The 24,151-nt window shown below is 40.8% G+C and overlaps 1 pseudogene; it reads left to right on the top strand.

Annotated features, from left to right (window-relative positions):
- The window catches only part of LOC141109839 (solute carrier family 41 member 1-like), a 132,389-nt pseudogene that overhangs the window by 3,690 nt on the left and 104,548 nt on the right, over positions 1-24,151 (top strand).

Below are 24,151 nucleotides of genomic sequence, written 5' to 3'. Positions count from 1 at the left end.
CTTTTGTTGCTCTTAAAGTGACACTGTCACTTTAACAAAGAAAAGAAAACCTGCTCATCAGTATAAAGTACAAGCAACTAGAGGTGCCTGTGCATATCCTAGGGCACACTGATCAGAAAAAATGTCACTTCTTGGTAATGTCATGACTTACCTCCATCCTTCTACCTCCCATACACTCAATTGCCAACTACTTTGATCAGTGGCTTCATTGCCCAATAAGGATGTGTGGGAGTTGAGAAGTGCCAAAACGTTACCCAATCAGAGAGGCCCTGCATTCAGCCAGAGTAAGGAGACTGAAAGCTACTACCGGTATGTGCAGACAACTCTAAGTGCCTGTACTTTATACCAGTCAACACCTTTTTTTTATGTTAAAGTGACACTTTCAGTTCCTATGAACCCCAAATGGAAGTAGGTCTTCTCCATTCCCTCTTCAGACTGCAATGAGCACAGAGGCAAAACAGGTTTGGACAGTCTTCAAAGTCCCGTTTGCATCTTACCTAAAAGAGTTCTAGGAAACTGTAAATCCCTAATTTAATGAGCAAATCCTCGACCCTTGTAAAAAAAAAAAAAAAAAAAAAAAAAAAAGGACCTTCTGATGAAATACAGTTGTTTTCATAGGGTGTTCCTTTTACATTTCTTTGGTCTTAAGAGCTATAAAAAACAAATTCAGGATTTTAATAAATTCCAAATCAAGGCCATTTTTTTTTTTAAAGAAAAACATTAACCCAACAGGAACTAAGGTACTCACATCCTAATTGTGCTGACTCCCACGGTTCCTTTTCCTTCCCTTCTCTATCCCCCCCCCCCCTCATTCACTTCAGCACTTTTATTAATGCACGATATGAATTTGTGGGCATATTTTGATATCACATGGCAGATGGTGAATTGCATGGGGCCAATCACTTTCTGAAGAAAATTACATACACACTACTCTCCAACTGTATGTAAAACCATTTTTGGTTTTAAAACTTTTAAAACTTTTTATTGGGATATAGCTTTTAGGAATTCAGTATTCACCATTTTTACACTTTCATTCACCCACAAGAGGTAATAATAGTATGTAATCACAGGACTCCCACAGTAAGCCTTGAGGATTGAATGATGGGTGGAGACGGGGCCACTTGGGTGGGTTTTAAATTCAGATTTTAAACCCAATGTATATACTTTCCCCACATTGGCACCCACAGTAGGCGCACTGACATATCTTCAGTATACACCACTGCTGTCTTAAGACTGACTCATTGTTAATATTTATACAGTATGCTTGAGATAGAGAATTGCCTTGAAATGTAATCCTCAGGGCCTCTGAACAATCTTGCCAGGATGGATACATAAAAAACGTAAGAAAGGGAATTTTAGCGCTTCTAATAAAATCTCACCCCCAGACTTCTTGCAATGCTGGTTATATGACCAGAAGGCCAAGCCTTTAGTCCATTAGCATCTGTTGGTTTACCTTTGTCATCCTGTTCAGCAGGTTTTTAGACATGTGGTCAGCAAACAAGCATTTTCATTAGACTATTTGGTGGAGCTGTCTAGTTAAAAGCTCTGCATAATTCCTGACCTCCCACTTCCCCTTCAGCTGAAATGAAGTAATTAGCCACTGTAGAACCCTATAGGTCTTTTTCTTTCAAATAATTTATTTATATTCCTATGGCCAACTATGCAAAGGAACTTGTGTTCTATAGTCTAGATATCATATAAACTACAACGCCACTTATCGAACATGCTTATAGCAGTTTTAGGCTTATTAGCCCCCAATGGAAACCATGGCCTATAGAGAAAAAAAGCTTGGAGAAGATAATCTGTCAGGTTATAGTAAGGGAACCTCAAACCTTCCACTAAAATATTGTGTGTAATGTACCATGAGTTATATAGGAGAAAATAAAAGGGTATCATTTAAATAATTTTGTACGTGATTATTGGGCAACAGGTAGAATACAATATCATATATTAAAGTTAACTGTAGCCAAAAGTTTTTTGTTTTTTTTTTAGTTTTGAATAGAGTGAAGAGGGATTAGAATATAGAAGAGAGTGGAAGTGAAGTATACTCCCAAATGTTAAGTTGTCAGAGCAGGAATAGAGGGGAAATGGTCCAGTGGGGACACCTAAGGGGATTTGACTCACTTTTTCTTGTGGATATTTGACAGGAAGTGAAGTGAAATCTTACCGAAGGGACATAGATGGCAAACACAATTACAGGTGTTATAGCCCTTTCCTATTCTACCAAAATGAAAACATTTGCTTTAGTTCTTGTGCATGTACAGGGGTTTGGTTTAGAGATCACTGCTAGAAGTGAGCACACAGATTAATTGGTTGTGAATTCTGACATCTAGACTTCTGGTAGCCAGTAGATATCTGCCATGGGTTCCAACTAATCTGTCCAACTAGTCTATGGAGTTTCCCCCATGTTTCTCCATTTTACTCCTTCAAAAAAATAACCATCTTAGCAAATTAGGAGTACAAGTTGGGGCTAGTACACTTGACACCCAATGACAGCAAGTATGCAGATACCTTGCTAAATTCATGGCTGGTATGTGCCCTTTGACATCACCAGAAGTCCCCCTCTAGAAAACCCAAACCATCCATGTGTATAAGGCGTGTTACAATGTTTTATGTGAATGTTTATGTGATTTAGCCAGTAAACTGTGGTGTGGAGGTCTTCCAGAAACCCACATTCCAGTGGTACAGTGAATTTCCATGAGACTCATTATTTTAAAGTAGGAAACCAAAGAGGAAAGATACAGAGAAGCTTTAAACCCTAATACTTATTTTAATGGATGTGCAACAGAGATGTGAGGTCATAACTCTTCTGAGAGCAGGATGGAGGAAGAGAGGAAACAGAACCTGGATTTCTATCATATATTATGTCTGTAACATTTTTTACATGATTAGTATGGTTTAACCTTTTATCAATAAAATCGTAAAAAGGATCACAAGAAGGTTGTTGTTCTGGAAGGTTCTCTTCTCTCCACAGAGAAATGCTGGAGCTCTGTCAGAGTGATCATCGGGTCACCTCCCTGACTAAGAAAAGTGTGGAAACAGAGCTGGGTGGAATATACAAACACTGCCAACATCCCAAATATGGAAAAAAAATTGCATGCAATTCTGTATTTTTTCCTCCCTGACTAAAGGCACTTCTCCCCCGATCGCGTTTGGCCAGGAAGCCTGCTCTAGGAAGAGTCCTGGTGGTTCCAAACTTTTTCCATTTACTGATGATGGAGGCCACTGTGCTCATTAGGTAAATAATAATGATGATGTTGTGCTGTCAAGGGTCAAGAAAATAATTAATAAATTAATATAAAATAACTGGTATGCGATGAGTTAATGGTGATGTAATTGTGCGCATAAAATAAATGCTCATATAATAAAACAAGCAGGCAAATACATATTCATTACTTCTAAAATGTCCATAAATAAAATGCCAATAGTGGTGGCTTATAATACACAGTAGTAAAAAAAAGTCCCAGTGCAAGCAATGCTAAGCCAAACGTGCAACTACAACAAGGTGCTCTGATTCTTCCAATTCCAAAACTGTGACTAAGTTTGGTTGGTGTCTCTTCTTATAATAATTATGACACTTCAGTGCTCACAGGCCTCTCACCTTACTGCTGTAAGGTAACAGCATTAGATATAGATAATTTCCATAAGGAATCCTTGGGCCTCCACCTGTCTCTGAGAATCTCTCTAGTAGGCGCAGCCCTTGGATGGACGATAATACCTCCTTCAAATAATCCAGGGGTTCCACCTAGTATCCTCCGTGATGGTGGTATATAAATAAAAGGGGCTCCAATAGGGTGATATAGTTTCCCAAAGTTTTATTTATAAAAACAGCATGATATTACTTTCATTAAAAACTGTAAACAAGGTATGTAATCCACGAGTGTCGAGCTCGTACCCCTACGTCACTTCCGGTCTATCTGATGCTCAATCCTGATGCGTATCATCACGCCCACGTGACTTCATCAGGGGTGTTTGCAGCTGTTAAAATCACTGTGGTAATTAAAGTGACAGCGCGGGAGTATCACTTTGTTATATTTGTGCTCATTAGGATCTTAAATGCTGCAGAAATTTTTCTGTATCCTTCCCCAGATCTGTGCCTCGATACAATCCTGTATCGGAGGTCTACAAACAATTCCTTGGACCTCATGTCTTGGTTTGTCCTCTGTCATGCACTGTTAACCGTGGAACCTTATAAAGACAGGTGTGTGCCTTTCCAAATGATTTCCAACCAACTGAATTTACCACAAGTGGACTCCAGTCAAGTTGTAAAAACATCATAAAGGATGATCAGTGGAAACAGGATGCATCTGAGCTCAATTTTGAGTGTCATGGCAAAGGCTATGAATACTTATGTACATTGATATGTACAGTGATTTTTTTTCCTTTTTTATTTTTAATACATTTGCAAAGATTTCAAACAAGCTTCTTTCACGTTGTCATTGTGGGGTATTGTTTGTAAAATTTTGAGGAAAATAATTAATTTAATCCATTTTAGAATAAGGCTGTAACATAACAAAATGTGGAAAAGGTGAAGCGCTTTGAATACTTTCTTAATGCACTGTACATAACCCAATCACAGTAAATAGAAAAGCCAAACGTTCCAAACATTAATCATAAATTTTCCATCAATTAGCTGTGGTCCTACTTGCCTTGGAGTTCTAGTTGTTTTCGACAACTCTTTGCTTTCAATGCTCTATACTTTGAGATAAATTAGGATAGATAAGGAGAGTGGCAAGCCCCTTATAATTGACACAGGAGAAGTAAATGCCTGGAACTCTCTTGAGGACTAAGGCAAGATGTGGGTATCTGAAAGCTAAGAAACCATCAGGTAGTTTCTCTCTTAAACATTTATTATAACCAAAATATCAATTTTGAGTGGTCTGACCCATGAATTGAAATAGACCATTACTTAAATGTTAGGTTTAAGCTATGTTAACAGTCCTGGTGGAATAGGTGAAAGGACCAGAGTAAATTCCTCTCTTTGAGAAAGTTTTGCCCCAGGTTTCCAGCAGTGCTAGTCCTTTAACCAAAAAATCTTAGAATTGTCATTATGTGATTTCTTTTGGGTAGGGGAATCAACGAAGCTGAACCCAAATATTTCTCTTCCCGGGGCAGCATTTTCTCCAAGAAGGGTAATTACTAATATTTTTTTGCATTGATCTTGATTTTATCTATCCTTATAGGCCCCTTTAAACATACAGTGGAAGTATAGGACCCCTTCAATTTAACACACTGAGGGGGTTATTTACTAAAGTCAAATCCACTTTGCATTGCAAGTGCAAGATCTGAAATGAGGGCAAGTTCTGCTGATTTTATCATCCAATCATGTGCAAGCTAAAATGCTATTTTTTATTTTCCTTGCATGTCCCCCTCAGATCTACAGTGACTGCACTTGCAGTGCACTTGTAGTGCAAAGTGGATTTGTCTTTCGTAAATAACCCCCTTTGTCTCATCAACACTTAGAATCTTTCAGCCTATGTAAAAAAAAAAAAATCTGTTATCCTGTGTATTCTTGATTTCTCTCTGTGCTTCTCATTTCTCACTCCATCTGTTTCTCTTCTACATGTATACTAAGTAAAGCCTTTTTTAATCTTCAATTCAAAGCCAAATTTGCAACCAGGGGACCACAGTTAATTAGTGTGCAGTGTCCCCATATGCTCTGGTGTCTGAGGTAAGAATGGGCATTGTTTTCACTGATCCTGGTATAACTGCAGATAATGCAAATAACATTGCATTGTTATGTTCCAACAGGGATCTCAATACCTAAGGCAACATAGTAATGAAAGGTTACTATAGCCCCAGTTCGCCATTTGCATATTTTCTTATTGCATGTTTCCCACAGTTGGGGTAAGAGTCCCACTTTTGAGCCCAAGTCATCTGTCCCTCTACCACTCTCTCTTTACGTTTGCTATTTGGATCTGTATTAGGGCGTACACACGGTCGGACTTTGTTCGGACATTCCGACAACAAAATCCTAGGATTTTTTCCGACGGATGTTGGCTCAAACTTGTCTTGCATACACACGGTCGCACAAAGTTGTCGGAAAATCTGATCGTTCTAAACGCGGTGACGTAAAAAACGTACATCGGGACTATAAACGGGGCAGTGGCCAATAGCTTTCATCTCTTTATTTATTCTGAGCATGCGTGGCACTTTGTCCGTCGGATTTGTGTACACACGATCGGAATTTCCGACAACGGATTTTGTCGGAAAATTTTATCTCCTGCTCTCCAACTTTGTGTGTCGGAAAATCCGATGGAAAATGTCCGATGGAGCCCACACACGGTCGGAATTTCCGACAACACACTCCAATCGGACATTTTCCATTGGAAAATCCGACCGTGTGTACGGGGCATAAGACTGTAAAATTTGGGGTGTGTTAAGAGTTGGTCAACTGGCCTTAAAACCACTATGCAAGTATCTCCAGGTGATTGAATACATTTTCAATTTATACCTAGAGCTTCTTAATCTTAAAACTCATGATGCCCATTACTTAAAGTGTAAGTTCACCTTTTCAGAAAAAAATGAAAAGGTAGAGTATAAACGTACACCCTCCCCAGTCCTCGTTGTACTTACCCCCATGGGTGTTGCACTGTCAGTGCCCATGCAACTGGTGCAGTGGTCAGGGAATTGAAATATCTTCTCTTCTCCCTCTTTTCTGTGCAGTGCTTCCAGGATGCTCTGTACTGGCTTTAATCAATCAGATTCACTTTGATCTGTTTCAGAAGCGCTGCACAGAGAAGAGCGGGAATTTCAAATCCCTGCACAGCTGCTCTGGCTGCATTGGCACTGAAAGCTGGAAGTTTGTAAAAGGTAAGTACAGCAGAGACCAAGGGGCTGGGAAGGGTGTGCGATCATAGCTCAGTTTTTCATTTTTTCCTAAATGTGAACTAACCCTTTAAGGTATATGTGAAGACTCCTATGTAACAGTCTAAACAAGTACCACATTAAAGTACTATATGATGCATTAGGTTCGCTGAGTAAACCATAGCTTTATCTTCCTTGACTGAGCAAAATACTGTACTTTTTTGTGTCTCACACGCTCCCCCTCCCAGACACTGCAGCTCACACTGGGAGGGTTTTATTAACAGAGGCAGTGCTGTTAATCTAGAAAGCAATGGGCAGCACAGGGTGTAGCCAGGTACTGATTATGCATTCTCACTGCTGATTCAGCCTATAGCTTGCCAAAGTCACATCTTCTGCAATATCTAAACCCTACCGTAGTGCAAACTTCAAGGTGGCAATTCTGCTCTGAATTCCAGAGCGGTGCAGCATTATTGTCAACCCATCACAGGAAGCTGCATTAGGTGGACTTCATTCATAGGCTCAACAGGTATTTGTGGGACTTTGCAGGGCTACTAAGAGACAACTGTTACACTTATGATTAAAGCGGATCTTCAGCCCCCACCACCACCAAAAACAGCACGATTTAAGGAGAGGAGAGATGAAGAGGAGGGAAGAGTGCCCAGAGGGTAAAGATTCGCTTTAAATCCTGCACATTTTTTTTTTTTTTTTTTTTTTTTTTTTAACAGGAGGTCGTGGTTTTACTTATGCATTCAAAAAAAGAGTTTAGAAAGCCAAGATCCAGCTCACAGCTTCCCACACCTTCAAGCTACCATGTTGGCCAGTGATCCTAATAAAAGAGTTTGTGCAGCACTAGAGAACAATAAATAATAAACAGTGAATGCTAGATAAAAGTTCATCAAATGATCTAATGCTCCTCAATGCAAATACTCCAATATGATATGGTACATAAAATAAAGGGATATATATAGTGCTCTCTGTATAGAAAGTATTTATTATAAAAAGTCAGGAATCAAACTTACAAACCTAGCACTTTAACCTAGTGCCTGGTGTATGAGCGTTCATGGTAGTAAACACAATAATGGCCGTGGGTGACTTCACACGATTCCTTCTGTTCCGTACGCGTTACATCCCAGTGGGTCGGACTTCGTCAGCGGATACAGAATCATGTCTAACCGGCCAATACACCTGCCTATCACATATAGTGGTAAATAGGAGTCATATGAGGGGGGAGATATCGGGCAAAAGTGTGGATATTCAACCTTTGGTTTGAATTTACATAATGTTTGAGGCTTCTGGGCCACTCTTGAAATAAACTGAAGATGCATGAAGGCATCATGAAGTGCCTATTATACAGTGCAGGGGCTAATACACCATCTCTGAAAAATACTATTTTTGGATTCCTCAATCAGGAGGGCATTGTTTAATAAAAATGAATGCAACAATACTTTTCTTCTTGTCCCTGGCTCCTCATTTATCTCCTGAAGTTTTGGTAGGGAAGGACCAAGGTGAAAGTGAGGGCAAGGGAGCATGCGTGTTGCAGGACACAATGCAATGTGCATGCATACTGGGATACTATAAGACCCCTTTCACACTGAGGCGCTTTTCAGGCACTTTCACGCTAAAAAAAGCACCTGAAGAGCTCACGAAAACCTATTTCTATTCAAATCAATGAATGCTTTCACACTGGGGCAGTACGCTGGCAGGACGGTGAAAAAAACCCCTCTCCATTGAAATGAATGGAAAGCTCTTCAAAAGCGCCTGAAAAGCTCTTCAAAAGCGCTCAGTGGTTTACTGGCGGTTTAGAAGCGCCTCAGTGTGAAAGGGGCCTTAGAAAGAGACACCTAACAACTGGACAGTGGTGCTAGTGCTGAGAACACAACCTGAATCAGGTGAAAGGAAGATGTATACATAAAGAGGCTTAACATAAGGTAAGTCTTTACACTAGCATTAGTAAAAAGAAAAAATAGGCTAGTTTATGAAATACAGAGGGGTATATTTATTAAAACGGGAGCGTGCAAAATCTAGTGCAGCTCTGCATAGAAACCAATCAGCTTCCAGATTTTATTGTCAAAGCTTAATTAAACAAGCTGGTATTAGGTCATTGGCTACCATGTACAGCTGCACCAGATTCTCAGTGCTCCAGTTTTAGTAAATCCCCTTGTGTATATATATATACATATACATACATACATACATACATATACACACACACACACACACACACACACACACATACATACATACACACACTGTATCTCACAAAAGTGAGTACACCCCTCACATTTTTGTAAATATTTTATTATATCTTTTCATGTGACAAACTGAAGAAATTACACTTTGCTACAATGTAAAGTAGTGAGTGTAATCTTCAGTGTTGTCACATGAAAAGATATAATAAAATATTTACAAAAATGTAAGGGGTGTATTCACTTTTGTGAGATACTGTGTATGTGTATATATATATATATATATATATATATATATGGTATATAGAAAAAGGTCTTTTTGTTACGTATACCTTTTTGACCTGATCGTGCCATCAGCCACGTCTGGTCATGAGAGAGTCTCCTAGAATTATGTATCTAAATTTAAAAAATTCAGCAAATAAAAAACATTTGGTGTACTTTAGACATTGCTTTAGCCCGTCTGTGTGACAAATATTCAAAGTACATAATTGAATTTTGCACGGGCAGTTGATCAGTGCTGTCGCTCCCAGGCTCCCTTTCTCGGCTAAGAGAAGGCCTTCAATCTTTTTTTCCTTCTGCACCATTTAAATATTTATATTTGTTTCCCTGCAGAGGAGGGGAAGGTTTTGCTCTGCATATCTGGCCTGGAAATAAACAGAAGACAGAGAATGAAATTTAAGCTGTATTAGTTATGGACTGTGAGTCCTGAGCTTGTTTTATACTGTGCTGTGGGATAGGAAAGGTAATTAAGTCTTGCAGTGTTGTTCTAGTCTTGGTGCAGCAACATATACTGTATGCCAACCTTCCCCGAATGTATGGGAGTCTATGGATCTATTATTATTATTATAATAATGGATTTTTTATAGCGTCAACAGTTTACATAGCGATTTACACTATAAAGGGAGACTGCACAGTTATACAGCGCAATAAAGAATGATTAGGAGGACCTTGCTCATGGAGCTTGCAATCTAAAAGGAAGGGGGTACAAAAGGTGATAGTTGTGGGGAATGAGATGATAGAGGTGGTTGACATACAGTTTTTAGGTGAAGGTGGAATAGTCTCCCCTGAATAAATGTATATTCAAACATGTAGGGCGCTAGACTGCTACATCACTATCTGAGTAAAAAGTCTGCAGCTTAAAGGAGATTTGACAAAGGAGCGTGCCTCCAAACATGGTGTCCTGGCAACCAGCCTAATTTCATGGTGCGTTCCAGTCCTCTGAAGTTGCATCAGCAGACTTCCGGATTCCGGTGATGTCACTTCCGGTGACGCGAGTCCCTCCATTGTCCCACTGTGGCGGTCTCCAGTCTCTGATCCTATCTACATCTGGGTCCCCTGGTACATGCCGCCTGCCTGAAGCCCGTGCCTGGTCAACCCCTGGTAATACTGTGCAGCACCTGGTCATATTTTTAACTTGTTTGGAATAAACCATTATTTTTTTTATTGGACACCTGATCCTTTGCATGGTTGGGCCCCTGGATCCAGCCTATCATTAGTCCCTTGCACACATCATACCTACAGGCAATATTCATGTGTTTTTCTAGGAGCGCCTGCTAGTGTATCGTCTTTATGGTTTTCCCTGAATAAATGCATTTTCAGGGATGCCCTAAAACTGGGCAGGGTAGAAGCTAACTGGACACATTAAGGTAGGGGATTCTAGAGTATGGAAGAGGTTCTGGAGAAGTCCTGGAAGAGAGCATTAGAGACAGTCAGCATAGTTATAGTTGGCTCCAGCATGCCACATAGAAGAAAGCAAAAACCCACTCCATAGTGCAGTAAATTCAATGAAAACATTATATTCAAGGTAAAAAATGCATTAACATTTATGTAAAATCAAACCAATTAATAGCACAGATAGACTGGCATACAGTACATAGGAATTACCTCACTTGCAGTTTCCAGTCCTGAGCATCTGATAGATATCACTTCCACCTCTACGTGTTTCGCCAGTAGAACTTTTTCAAGAGCAGCAAGCCTGACACAACTAGCCAATTTTGTTTTGTAATGGTTTGTAGCAAGAGATATACAAATAAACCGCCCCTGAATCTCTCTTACTCCAATGCGCCAAAGAAAAGTGCAAAGCTATATAAAAGATGTGTAAATAAATACAAAATGTGTGTACATACACAGTGTACAGTGAAAAAAGCTGCCACTTAAGTAAATGCATAAACTGATCAGAATCCCAAAACTATACCTCTCACACGTGTACAGATAGAGATAGCGGCGCTAATATAAATTGTGTAAAATAATGGGTCACAGCAGTATAATGCCTATGACCCCCTACTTATGCAAAAAAATATTAATAATAATAGTGTCATGAATTTTATCATGAAAAGAAATTTCTTTAACACCCAGTGAAAAGTGTCACTATAAATAATAAATTACAAGAAATGAATGATCAAGTTCAACAGTTGTTTTTCAATCTGCTTATGTGAAAAATCTTCTACTCTTCCACCACACCACCGTGATAGTGACACCACTCCCTCTGGTGTCACTATCACAGTGGTGTGGTGGAAGAGCAGCCACAAAAAGTGTCGCTGCTGACTTTTAATAAACACGCTCATCGCTCCTCTCTCCGGTGCCAGAATTTCAACTATGGGCACCCGGCTGTGACAGCTTGCAGCTTTATAGCTGGGTGCGCACTGCACATGCGTGAGCCACGCTGCGATTGCTGAATGACTGAGCAGTTTTCTGGGACCTGTGACATTCCCCAGAAGATTGCAAGGAGGGAGGGGCAGAGGAGAACTTCCGCTTGGCTCGCCTAGGCGAGCCAAGAAGAAGAGGGAGCGGGTACCTGTCAAAACCAGGTACACGCTCCCTCCTCTAAAAAAAAAATGACACGCTGAATGTGGCAGGGGAGAGGGGGAGGAGTGCTTAAAGCAGAACTTCCCCTTTTGGGTGGAGCCCTGCTTTGACAATAGAATGGCTCCCGCATGCAGATCTAACCCTAAGGCCAGTGGGATCACCTGTGGTGCAGGAAACACGCACGTAACGTGACCAGCATTTTGGTGTGAACCGGTCCCCCCTGCCCACGCTTGCAGAAGCATTTTAAAGGCACACTCCTCCTCTACACCCTCCTTTCTTATGGGGCGCTGTTTTGGAACAAAGAATGCTCAGAGAGATTCTCATTGGTCAGCACTGTCACTTGTGAGCATTATGATGCTTCACAACCTATGTACTGCATTTTTCAGATGCCCGGACCACTACATCAGCTGGGCAACTGAGAATAACCATCAAAGGAGATAAGTGAAACAGAGATCAGGGTATGAGGAACGTATAGTGAGTAGTAGTCCTTTTTTGGAAAGCTGAATTAACCCTTTAAAACATGTTAAAAACTGGAAGGATGGGGGGGGTGTTTAACGGGAAAAAATAGGGGTGCGCTTTTAATGTTTTTAAACATACTTTTAGAGATATACAAAGTATGTATTTGGTACACTAATTTATTAAAGGAAAAAAAGACTATATTTTTATTATAGGCTGACAAATGTGCAAAAAATGTAAAAAAGCTAATCTGTGATTTGTTTTTTTTACCTAGTTCAAAAATAATGCATTTCAGGTTTCATTTAACTTTTGATAGAGTATTTCGTCTGCGCTGGTCCAAATGAACTATTTTGATTACTAACACATGCGTCCAATGTCAGTACTATACTGTATATAGCATAAGCTATATACAGTATACAATGCTGTATTCTGGCAGTGGGACAGGGCTTCCCATACCATTCCCAGGACAATATCAAGTTAGGCTGAGCACTGCTCATCCATTCACAGGAAGCTTTATATTTTATGAAATACAAAACTTTCTCTGACTGTGGAAAGGTGGGTGGATGAGGACATCACAATCTCCAGCTCAGCCAATCAGAGGAGGCTTTGTATTATTTATAAAATGGCTGAGCAGCACTCAGCCCTACTTCATTTTGTTCCAGAAACAGGACGACTGTAACTCATGCTACATACAGTTTATACAGTAGGCACATCTGTTGGTCAAGTAAATGGTTTGTTTGGACTAGCTTGGTCCAAATGAACTTTTGAAAGTTAAATGAAACCTGGGATCAGCTTTAAATGTGTAAGGCTCCATTCACACTTGTGCGACTTGTCATGCGGCTTTGGACATAAAATTGCTTGCGTATTTCAATGGAATCCATTCAAATATATGCAACCTAAAGTCGCTGCAACTTTAAAAAGGTTCCTGCGCTACTCTGATGCGACTTTCAGGCAACTTGAGTGCCGTAGACTGCAAAACTCTCAAAAGTTGCATGAAAGTCACATCTTAAGCTGGATACACGCTATACAATTTTCTGTGGATTTTTTCCTTCAGATTTACCAAAACCATATAATATGAGGTCAAACCTTAAGAGGTTCAATTTGTATGCAATCAGGCAGGCCCTTTGCACTACATGGTTTTGGTAAATCTAAAGGAAATCAGACAACAAAAGTTGTATAGTGTGTATGGGGTCTTACAGACACTTTGGGGGATATTTACTAAAATGCGAGTACTCAGAATCTGGTGCAGAGGTGCATGGTAGCCAATCAGCTTCTAACTTCAGCTTGTTCAAATAAGCTTTGACCAGTGGCAGCTGGTGGGGTTTTTTTTTGGGGGGGGGAGTGCTTGCCCGTGGGAGTACCCCCCCCGCTGTTTGCCAGTCGGCCTGGCACTTACCGCATCGGCGGTGTCAAAAACGGCTTCCTGATTGGTTAGGAGGAGGATCAGTGTTACAACAGCGAATATTCATTCACTGTTGTAACACACCTGGGTGGGATCAGAGCGCACTCTCTGCGACCCGAGCCCACCCTATATTGAAGCCTATTAGAGCCTCTGGCTCTAATCGGTGCTTCATAAAAAAAAAAAAAAAAAAAAAAACAGCCCGCCAGCATTGCAATTCATGCGCCGGTGTCCTGAAAGCAGCTGGACGCATGGATGGGGGGGGGGGCGGTGCCTGCGCGCTCTTAATGGACGGGCTGCCCTGGCTTTGACAATAAAACCTGCTCTCCATGTTGTACCAGATTTTGTACTCTCCAGTTTTAGTAAATCCCCTATATGTCACCATGTAATGTTGCCCGGTGTAACATTTTATTCATTTCTATACTCCACAGCTGCGATGCACAGAAAAGATATGGATCTGCGGGTGATCTGTAATACGGGACAGAAGTGCAGAAAACAGCAGGTCTTGGCATCAAGCCTTAAGCCCTCGTTCACATTGACTGCGGCTTTGAAGTCGTGCAACTTCATCTGAAATCGCAAGATTTCAATGCTGCATGTCAGTGCGACTTCAGGTGCAAATTGGAAGACATCTGTGCGGCTTCATGCACAAATGTCTATGCAAGTTGCACCCAAAATCACCAAAAGTAGTGCAGGAACTAGTTTTTCAAATTCGTGTGGCACTGCAAAGTCGGCGTTGCACCAATTTGAACAGTGCAATTGCTGGCAATAGGGTGCGATTTGTCATGCGCATGACAAGTCGTTCTGATGTGAACGAGGGCTTAAACATAGCTCCCAACTGTCTCTGATTTGTAGTGACTGTCCGTTTCTCTTTTGGAACAATGTCCCTTTGTCCTTATTTGCCTCTCATTTTTGGTTTGATGTATATACCTGTAAAAAAATGCACTATCCATAAACCGTTTTACAGCGCTAAACCTTTCATCCAATTTCCAAATTGCTGCATTTGTAAATTTCAACAGACAGTATAAAGGAATAGTAGCCGTTAAAAAAAAAAAGTGGATTTTTAAAAAAATATTACATTTTTTCTATTAATTCTCCATGTAAGAGCGATACGTCCTTTGCCTAAATACATTTTAATAATAGATGTCTCTTTTTCCCACCTCAGAAAGTTGGGAGGTATGCCTAAGATTTCATTTGGCCTGCAAAGAGTCCCTGACCAGGTGCAAGATTGATTACCAGGTGGGTGTTGTCTGATCTGAACAGCAAGTGTTCCCTTGTCTAAGCAAGCAGTAGGAGTGTAAAGACACACAAGGAGTATGTGTCTGTATTCTGGCCTGGAAAGCTTGCAATCTGACTCTGCCGTCACCTGAAGAGCGAGTGCCTGACTGCGCTGAAACAGCGCCGGGTCTGAAAACATCAAAATAGCCAGGAGGCTGAAGATTTTTTTTGCTGTATCCTGTGAGATGCTGAAATGGGCAGCCTTTGTACAGAGGAATGTTTGCTGAATGAAAGTGGACAGAAAAGCCCTGGAATGTAACTTGTTGAGCTGGCCGAGCTCTTAAAGCTCCACCATTGGAGTGAAACCTTGAAATTGGTGCTCACAGCGGACAAATATGGAGTCTACTGATCCTTGCTGAAAAGTGGGTTTTTATGATGAACTGTTTGCTCTATGCTTGAAAGATATAATACATTATGTGGCAGATGATGGGCACCTTCAAGATTTAAAGTGACTATTTTGCTGGGTCAGTGCAGGTTGATGGGGACTTTGTAAACAGTCCATTTGCAATATGGAGCACTTAAAAATGGCAGAAATTGCTACAATGAGAGAACATTTTCTGACTATAAGGGAATTTACCACCTGTGCAAGTTTCACATGTGCCCAAACTACCAGCTGGAGAGCATGGCATTAAATGGGTGTAAATATCATTTGGCAGGAGTGACATCAACTACAGAGATATCCAACCCAGCGTGGTGAAGGAGCTGGCGGCTGCCCAGGAGTAGGAGGCAAGTGCGCCTTCAACATCTCTGATGACATTAGACCAGCTGACTTTTTCAAAAGATGCCTTCTGACAATGCTAATGACTTTCTAAGTACCACTGAGAGGATTGCTGTGTGGAACAAAGAACGCTGGTCTAAATTATTACAGCCCTGGTTGTTGGATAAAATGAGACTGGGTGACTTTTTCCAAAAATGTTGCCTTCTCACAATGCTAAAAACATTTCAAATATCTTTTTTGAAAAAGGTTGCTATGCAGGAAGCATGGCCCAAAGAAAGCTGATGTGAATTATTACAGCCCCTGCTGGTGGTAAAGTACCAGTCTGCCTACTGGGTGATGGGCCAAGACCACAGCAACTAATGACATTGGCAAGTTTAAATGCAAAAGTCTGATGGAGAGTGTCCACTATAACAAGAATCAGCAAGCCTTATGTAAAGTGCTTATAAACCCTTACACTGAAGTGATACACAGAGATGAAACCAATCCTCCAACAGAAGTTGTGCCTGCTTATCTGCAGTCTTCTCTCCTCTACATCTGTGCAAAGTGCTGAATTTATAAAGCTTGTCTGAGAGTTCAGAAAAAAAAATGGGGCAGAGAGCTGAAGTTACACTCTGCAGACCTCAGTGAGGAGAAAGCTGATTGGAGGGAAGGAACACACCCCCTTTACACAGCACACAGGAACAGAGCTGAAGCTGTCAATCTGCTGAAGGTCCCTCCCCTGTCACCTTTTTTCTCTTGGGGTCAGGAAAACTTGTCAGAAGTTACTCATGCTGATAGCAGAGGAATGAAGCACCAGACAGAAATGACACTTAGTGTTCCTAATTGAGACAAGTACACGCTATAGAGGGATATGCTTTGTTCATATTTCAGATTTACAACCGCTTTAAGGAAAAACTATCTCTCCTAGCAACAGGTAGATGTGTGTCACCAGGAGACAAAGTTACAGAGAAGGTGTAGCACAGAGTTTCAAAGCTTCTACATGCAGGAAGATGCCACATATAAAGCACTGACAGGCCATGGAAGCAAGTGTGTTGCTTGCGGTGCAGTTGATAGGGTCATACTATGTTGCTTTGAAAAATGGACCTTGCAAGACCCTGAAACATCATTTTCTTATGTGACTCCATCTTCACAATAAACAAGTGAAATGCATCTTTTTGCTGGTGACTGTGCATCATTGAAGTGGGGGCTTGCGGTTGCCAAGTGACCCCTGTCCCTTGATACAGCACAAGATAACCTTGCCAGACAGAGATCTGTGGCTGCCCACCATGTTTGTGTTGATAAAGTGTCTCCAGTCACCCCTAGAATCCCTGGAAGAGCCCAGGTTAAGCCTGCAGGCCGTAACAAGGCACAGGGTTGTTGACTGTTTCACCATGTGGCGACATGCATTGAATGGCAGGTCAAAAAGGAAAGGAGAAGCCAGAAGAGTCGTAACCCCAGCGCTCACAAATGAAGAAGACCATGGCTGGTAAGTCGTTTGCTGGGACTGCTAATGCAGATACCAGACTGTTAGTGAAACTTTTTGTCTTGTTAAGGGGGGACCTGCTGTGTATCTGGTGAGAGATTCCCCTCTATACAGTGAGGGGGAAAAGGTCACATGTAATTTTGAAAATGTGATGTTTGATGTTTTATATACCTGAGTCAGTTAGGTTTCTAGGTTCAGATGTACCTAGAAACCTCCAAGGAGCCCAAAGCTAGAGGTTTCTCAGGACAGCTGTGATGCTGCCCTGGTGGCAAGAGTGTTCCCTCCACGGATTTAAGTGATTATGCATGTGTAAAATGAAGGGCCACAGGCTCATGGTATTGGAAATGTGTTATTGCTGTCTGTTATGACTGAAGATGTTGTGTACCAAACTACCAATGTCCCTAGTGAGGTTTTTGGAGCAGCGTGTTGTGGCAGTTGAGTAAGAGAGGATGATGGTGAATATGCTCTGGGAGAGCACCAGGCTATAGTGTCAGCTATGTTTGACACAACCTCCATTTCTGAGGAGGTCCCTTTTATAAAACATATCCTCTACAGCAGTGGTTCCCAACCTCAGTCCTCAAGTACCCCCAACGGACCATGTTTTGGGAACTTTCCTTGGATAAAATAGCTCTTATCAATACCATGTCATTGATATTGATTTAAAGCAGCTGTGCAAAGTAAAGGAAAACATGGCCTGTAGGGGATAATTGAGGCTTAAGGTTGAGAACCACTGCTCTGTGGCTCTCATATAGTCAGGGTTCCTATAAAGATATTGAACTTTGGATTCAGGGATCCCCTTTAAGACAGACATGTTGAAAAAAAATGTGTAAACTGTTGAGTGTTCAGCTGTTATATACTTCTGTATCTCCTCCTCCTGATGGATGGGCTGGTATTGCGGAGTTTGTACTTTCTTTATGCTTATGCTTTCTTTATGTGCTTTCAAATGCTTCGCACCTGTACATTGAGGTTGGTTGGACTGTTAAGATTTGTTTTTCTTTGGACAGTATTTTTGAATTGTATGTACTTCATGGTTTTATATATATTTTGATTTATTTTGTATTCTTGCTGTGCAAATGTTGATGTTTAAGAACTGTTTTTTAGACTATATATCATTTTTATGTTACCGGTACTCTTTAGTTATCTGTACACTGTGAATTTTGGTTGTACACTAAATTCTGCTTGAGCACTTTATGGTTTTATACTTAGTTTTAAAAATGTTTATATTTACACAATTGTTTGATATTTTAGTTTTTTTTTGTTTTTTTTCCTGCTGCAACTTAACATTTATTCTGGTATTGTAGAATACCTACAACTGGAGCAATGTGTTACAGGCTGTACTGAACATGACCAGATTGGGACCATTTAGTATATAAAATGTTATTAAAGGTGAACACTACAAAATATTATTTTGCCCACGGGACTTTATCGGAGGCACAAACACTGAACAATCTAAACGGAACACTTCTATCATACAGTATACCAATATTTTATATTTTTTTTTCTAAAAAGCAATCACTCTTTATTGGACATCCTTTAAAAACATTAAAACAAATTTATAGCAAAAGAATTTCACCAAATACTATTAAAAAACTTCTCTACCTGCTTCTGTTAGTGTACTTGAAACAACAATCTAGAATAGTATTACAGCAGGGATTTTCCACCATCCTTAAAGCACAGTTCCACCCTGTTTTAGACGTTCGGCCCCCGACATTGTTAATCGCAGTCCCATTAATGTTCGGAATTTATTTATTTTTTTTGTAAAGCATAATACCTTTTTTGGTAAGTACTGTAAATAACTCCATTTCCGGGGTACCTCGCCGCGACGAGGTATGTTATATCTAGCCGCCCATTGGCTCCTGGGATATATGTACCATCAATCACAGCAATCAATGAGCATCCTCCGCTTCAATGAGTGTGCGGTGCTTTGTACCATATCCCAGAAGAAGCTACAAGTGGGCTTCAGTTGCCCACACTGAAGATGGGAACATTGTTTCAGAGGTTAAGATTTTATGGCTATTAAAAAAAGACTGGCAAAAAATAAAGTGCAGCGCTAGGTATAAACACAAGATGATCCTGTGCAAAAAAGGCATATATGAAAGTAAACATATCACTGTATTATTAAAATACAATATGACCATAAACCTTAAATTGCATAAATTCAAATAAAGTGCAACTATACAGTGCACATACTTTATTTGAATTTATGCTATTTAATGTTTATGGTCATATTGTACTTTAATAATACAGTGATATGTTTACTTTCATATATGCCTTTTTGCAGAGGATCATCTTGTGTTTATACCTAGCGCTGCACTTTATTTTTTGCTTTTCTATTTTGTGCCCTGTATCTGGGTTATAGTGCTTAGCTGCAGGTCATTAATTGACAAATTTTTCACATTGTTTAATTCATCTATCCCTTAGTGCAGATATACAATTTTTATTTCTATTAAAAAAAGACTACATTTACAACATGCTCGAATTGGATTAGATAACCTAAGTCTATCGCAGCAGTGTGGTGGGTTTTTTTTTTTTTTTTTTGTGAAAAGAAAAAAAAACTGACCGCAACTCTGCTTTAAACCCTGTTTTAATAAAGTTGAAGTTTAGCAAAGAGGGGAAATAAAAACAAACATATTATACTTTTTTCTCTACAGCTTTACTTACATTACCTACCTGTAATGCTGTATATCCCACAATGTGCAGACTGCTGGATTCTGCAAAACCTTTCTGCTTGTCTGTTGTAAGGGCCAAGAAATAATCAGTAGAAGAGGTGTTGGTAAAAGTGCACAAGTGTGAGTAAAGAGATTGAGGTCACCATCCCAAAAGTAGGTCTCCATGATGAACCTGATAAAGGCCCATATAGGCCCATTGCTATAAAGGCCCATACACACGATCCGACTTTTTGACAACAAACATGCAAATTAGAGAGCAGCATCCGACCGTGTGTACGCTCCATAGGACAAACTTTTTCTGTTATCATCGGACTTTTGTTGGCTGTGCAAACGCACAAACTTTCCGGCAACAAAAGTCCGATGGAGCAAAGTCCGATCGTGTGTACACAAAACCATTGGACTTTTGTACAAACTACAGTACGCAGCCGGGAGAATGTTTCCAGTGCGATCCCATCACGCTGGTTCTCGGCGGCAGGGTACTGTACATCTCGTGCTGGCTGCAATAGGAAAACCACATTTTCCTATTGCAGTGAGCGCGAGAGGGGATTCCCCTCTGGGAACATACCAGGCCCTTAGATCTGGTATGGATTTCAAGGGGAACCCTCTACGCCGAAACAACGGCGTGGGGGTCCCCCCCTCAAAATCCATACCAGACCTAAGGGCCTGGTATGCCCCTGGAGGAGAACCCATGCCAGTTTTTTATTTAAAATTTGGCACAGCGTTCCCCCTCATGATTCATACCAAACACAGTGCCTGGCATTGGCGAGGATCCAAGTCGGATCCCCGCACCAGTGTGAACCCGGCTCGCAAGGTCTCAATCTCACCGGCCAGATTGACACAATATCAGACAATACAGAAGTTGACCAAAGGGTGGTGGTAAAGAGCTCAAAAACCACGTGATTTGGTGAAAGTTGGCTGAAAAAGTTCTGCCGTGTGTATGCAATACAAACTTATGGCCAACGCCCTTTGTACAAAAATCCACAGGAAAGTTTGTACAAAGTCCTATCGTGTGTATGAGGCTTTAGAGATAACTGTTACCTGTAACTTACTGTAACTGTTACCTCTGGCAGGGCAGTTACTGCAGAAGGGATAGACAGAGTCAGGAAAACAAATGATTGTCTTTGCTGTCATGCGCACAAGACATTTTTTATTTTTTCCTGGCAGGAAAAAGCAGCCTTAGGGTCCATGCACACTGGCTTAAAAAAACGCATATCCTTGATGAGTTTAGCTTTTTGCCTGTAGAAGGCACTATTGTTATCTTATGTTTCCATGCACATTAGGTCATTTTAGAGGTATATTTTAAAAGATAAGTTCACCTTTTGTAACGAACAAATGGCCCTCCACACTAATCTGATTCCCAGATCTGACAGCTAACGGAGATCTTCTTCCCTGCCCACTAGCTGTCACAATTTAAAAAAAAATGTGGCCAAGAGGGGCTCTGCCCGCCCGGCCGTGTCACTCATTCACAGTGTTCTGTGAATGAAAAACTACAAGGTCCAGCAGTCTTTGCAGCTGTTGGCTTGAAGTTTTTAATAAACAGCGCTGTGGTAGTTCATTCTCTCTTCCAGTCAGATTGTATCTGCTTGCCCGTACAGGATCTACAGATACACTGACAGATCTGCAGGAGACCTGCATGGCACCAGCTATAAGCAAATGCTTTAGAGGCTCCAGAAACCTAAAATCCTACTTTTTTTTTTTTTTTTCTGCAAAAAAATTTGCACTTGTTTTGTTAAGCTTATCCTTTAAAGGTGTAGTAAACCGCTGTCTTTTTTTTTTTTTTTTTGCGACCTGCAAAATAAACCCATAATGCGCTAGTATGAATTGCATACTAGCACATTATGTAAAACTTATCTTGGAAAGAAGCCTTCCAGCGGTGCGCTGACAGGGCATCCATCTTCACCCAGTCTTCCTTCCGGGTTCGCGGACTCTGGCTGTGTGAGTGGCAATGACGTCAATACCACGCATGCGTGCAGGAGCCGTCATTTGACACAGGACTTTAAAGGAAAGACCCGGGTGGCTTTTCCTTCAGAGCGCAGGCGCCAATGACGTCACCGTCTGCATGTACAGTAAATATCTCCTAAACGGTGCACGTTTAGGAGATATTTACACCACCTATGGGTAAGCCTTATTATAGGCTTGCCTATAGGTAAAAAGTATGCATGGAAGTTTACTCCCACTTTAAGCTCAGCATTTATAGGCAGAAATCTGGTTTGAGTTTTTGAAAGCGTTTTTTTGGCAGAAAAAAAAAAAAAGCTAGTACAAAAACGCTCAAAATTGGTGGTTTTTTTTTTTGTTTGTTTTTGTGCCAAGAGCATGGCGTTTTTTTAAGCCCAGGGTGCATGAACCCTAAAAATGCCCCTAAAGATGCGTTTTACACACATGTTTAGGTGCTAATTTTGGGTGTTCATTGATTCTATTGGCCAGAATATTTAATAAATGATCAGTCCTAAGCTAAAAGGACCTAGAGTTTAGGTGCATTTTAAATACGTTTTAAAAATAATCGCGTTAGTCTTTAAAAAATACATTCAATACATAATGACTTCCAGGTTGCAAAAGATAATTAAGACAGGTAAAAATAATTAAGACAGGTATTTCACCGACAAGTCATGCAGGGCCCCCTGTGACACTCCACACCCCGTGAGCAGGGACGATTACCAGATGGTAGGCACCACCTATTGGTAGGATGGTCAAACAGGCAGGCAGAACAATCAATGGGTATAAGGGACCAGGAAGTCTCTGGAACACTCCGATGGTGAGATGGATCCTCTATTGTAGTCACATTCACAGTGGGATCAATATGACAGAAGTTAATAGGTAGACCATACAAAGGAAAACTCTGATAATGTGATACCGTTTTATATGACATTTATTGAAAAAGAAAGCCAATTGGCTACATGCAATGTATAAAATACAACCTCGCATGGATTAAAATTGTCTGCCGGCAAACTCAAACTCTATCACCCGCACTTCCGGGTCATGTGGGGTGTAATGTCATCAGCGCGTACCTCCGCCTGACATGTTTTGTCACACATGAAGTCTTCCTGGGGCACCCAGATGCAAATAATCATCTATAAGAATACTAGCATTCTGGGGTGAGCTGTATACCCTGACATACTTGATCTTGCAGAAGGATCATGAACATCTTTATGTTTTAGGTAAACGATAGAAGGTTGGGATTGTCGGATGAGTAATTGTTAGAACTGGGCAGTATTATTTGAAATCAAACCCTGAGATACTGCTTGTGATCTACTCGTTACTTGTAGTGTCGCTCAAAGCATAGAAAGGAGGGGTGTGTATTATCCCACTGGTCTCAGGAATGGGGTGCTGGTCTAAATTGTCACCATGTAGTATGCATCCTACAGACAAGTACCGCCACTCTCCCAGTCCAATGTATGTTAGTGCATATATGTGGCTGCCTCAGCTTGCACCAATCCACAAAACGCATTCACTGATGTATTTTGAGGGCTATGACTAAACCCTAATGAGCGGGGCAAAAAGCATCAGTGGGTGTGGATATACACGCTAATCTAGATTGGACCAGGAAAGCGGCAGTACTTGTTTTCTGAGATACTGCTTCCTCCATTATCACAAAAAAGCTTGCTCGATAGGCATCACCTGAAACTGATGGTCTAAAAAGACCAGTATGACCAGGAGGCTTAAGTCCTATGTTATATCCTGTGTGATGCTGAACCCCCTGCAATGGTAACCTTTGTATATAGAAATGTTTTGTTGAATAAATGTAGGCAGAGAAGCTGGTGGATAGACCAAGTCCTGCAGATGAACACTCCAGCCTGAAGACACTGCTGGTTGTAAGCTTTCATTTGTCAATGAAGCCTTGAGCCTACATGTTGTGTCAGAGTTGATATAGTGATCACGTGATTAGAAACCACTGTTAATGGCAGCTGGAGTTAAGGGTCTGCAGGGACACACAGTGTAAAATTGTGATTGGGAAAGTGTACAGAATGCAGTTGGGAAGAGGAATATGAAACTGCATATTCATAAGGGCTGAAAACATGATATGTAATCTTCGACCTCAACTACAGGTCTGAACATTTATTGCTGTTGTCCAAGGCTTAAGCAGGTTTGCATTTAGGGACAGGTTGCCCTTTGATATCCAACTGTAGCTTTCAACCTCAGGGGGAACTGAAACATAACTGACTGGGCCAGCTACATATATCGCTGATAGTCCATGGAGGGTTGTGCTACCAGTGAATACAATAGGGTTGATTTACTAAAACTGGGGAGTGCAAAATCTGGTACAGATGTGCTTTGTAGCCAATCGGCTTATGACTTCAACTTGTTCAATTAAGCATTGACTAAAAACCTGGAAGCTGATTGGTTTCAGTGCACATCTGCAACGGATTTTGCACTCTC

This window comes from Aquarana catesbeiana, linkage group LG10 (assembly GCF_042186555.1).
Source record: "Aquarana catesbeiana isolate 2022-GZ linkage group LG10, ASM4218655v1, whole genome shotgun sequence".
NCBI classification, from domain to species: Eukaryota; Metazoa; Chordata; class Amphibia; order Anura; family Ranidae; genus Aquarana; species Aquarana catesbeiana.
Note: the sequence above shows the minus strand (reverse complement) of the source record. Positions and strands in the feature narration are given on the sequence as shown.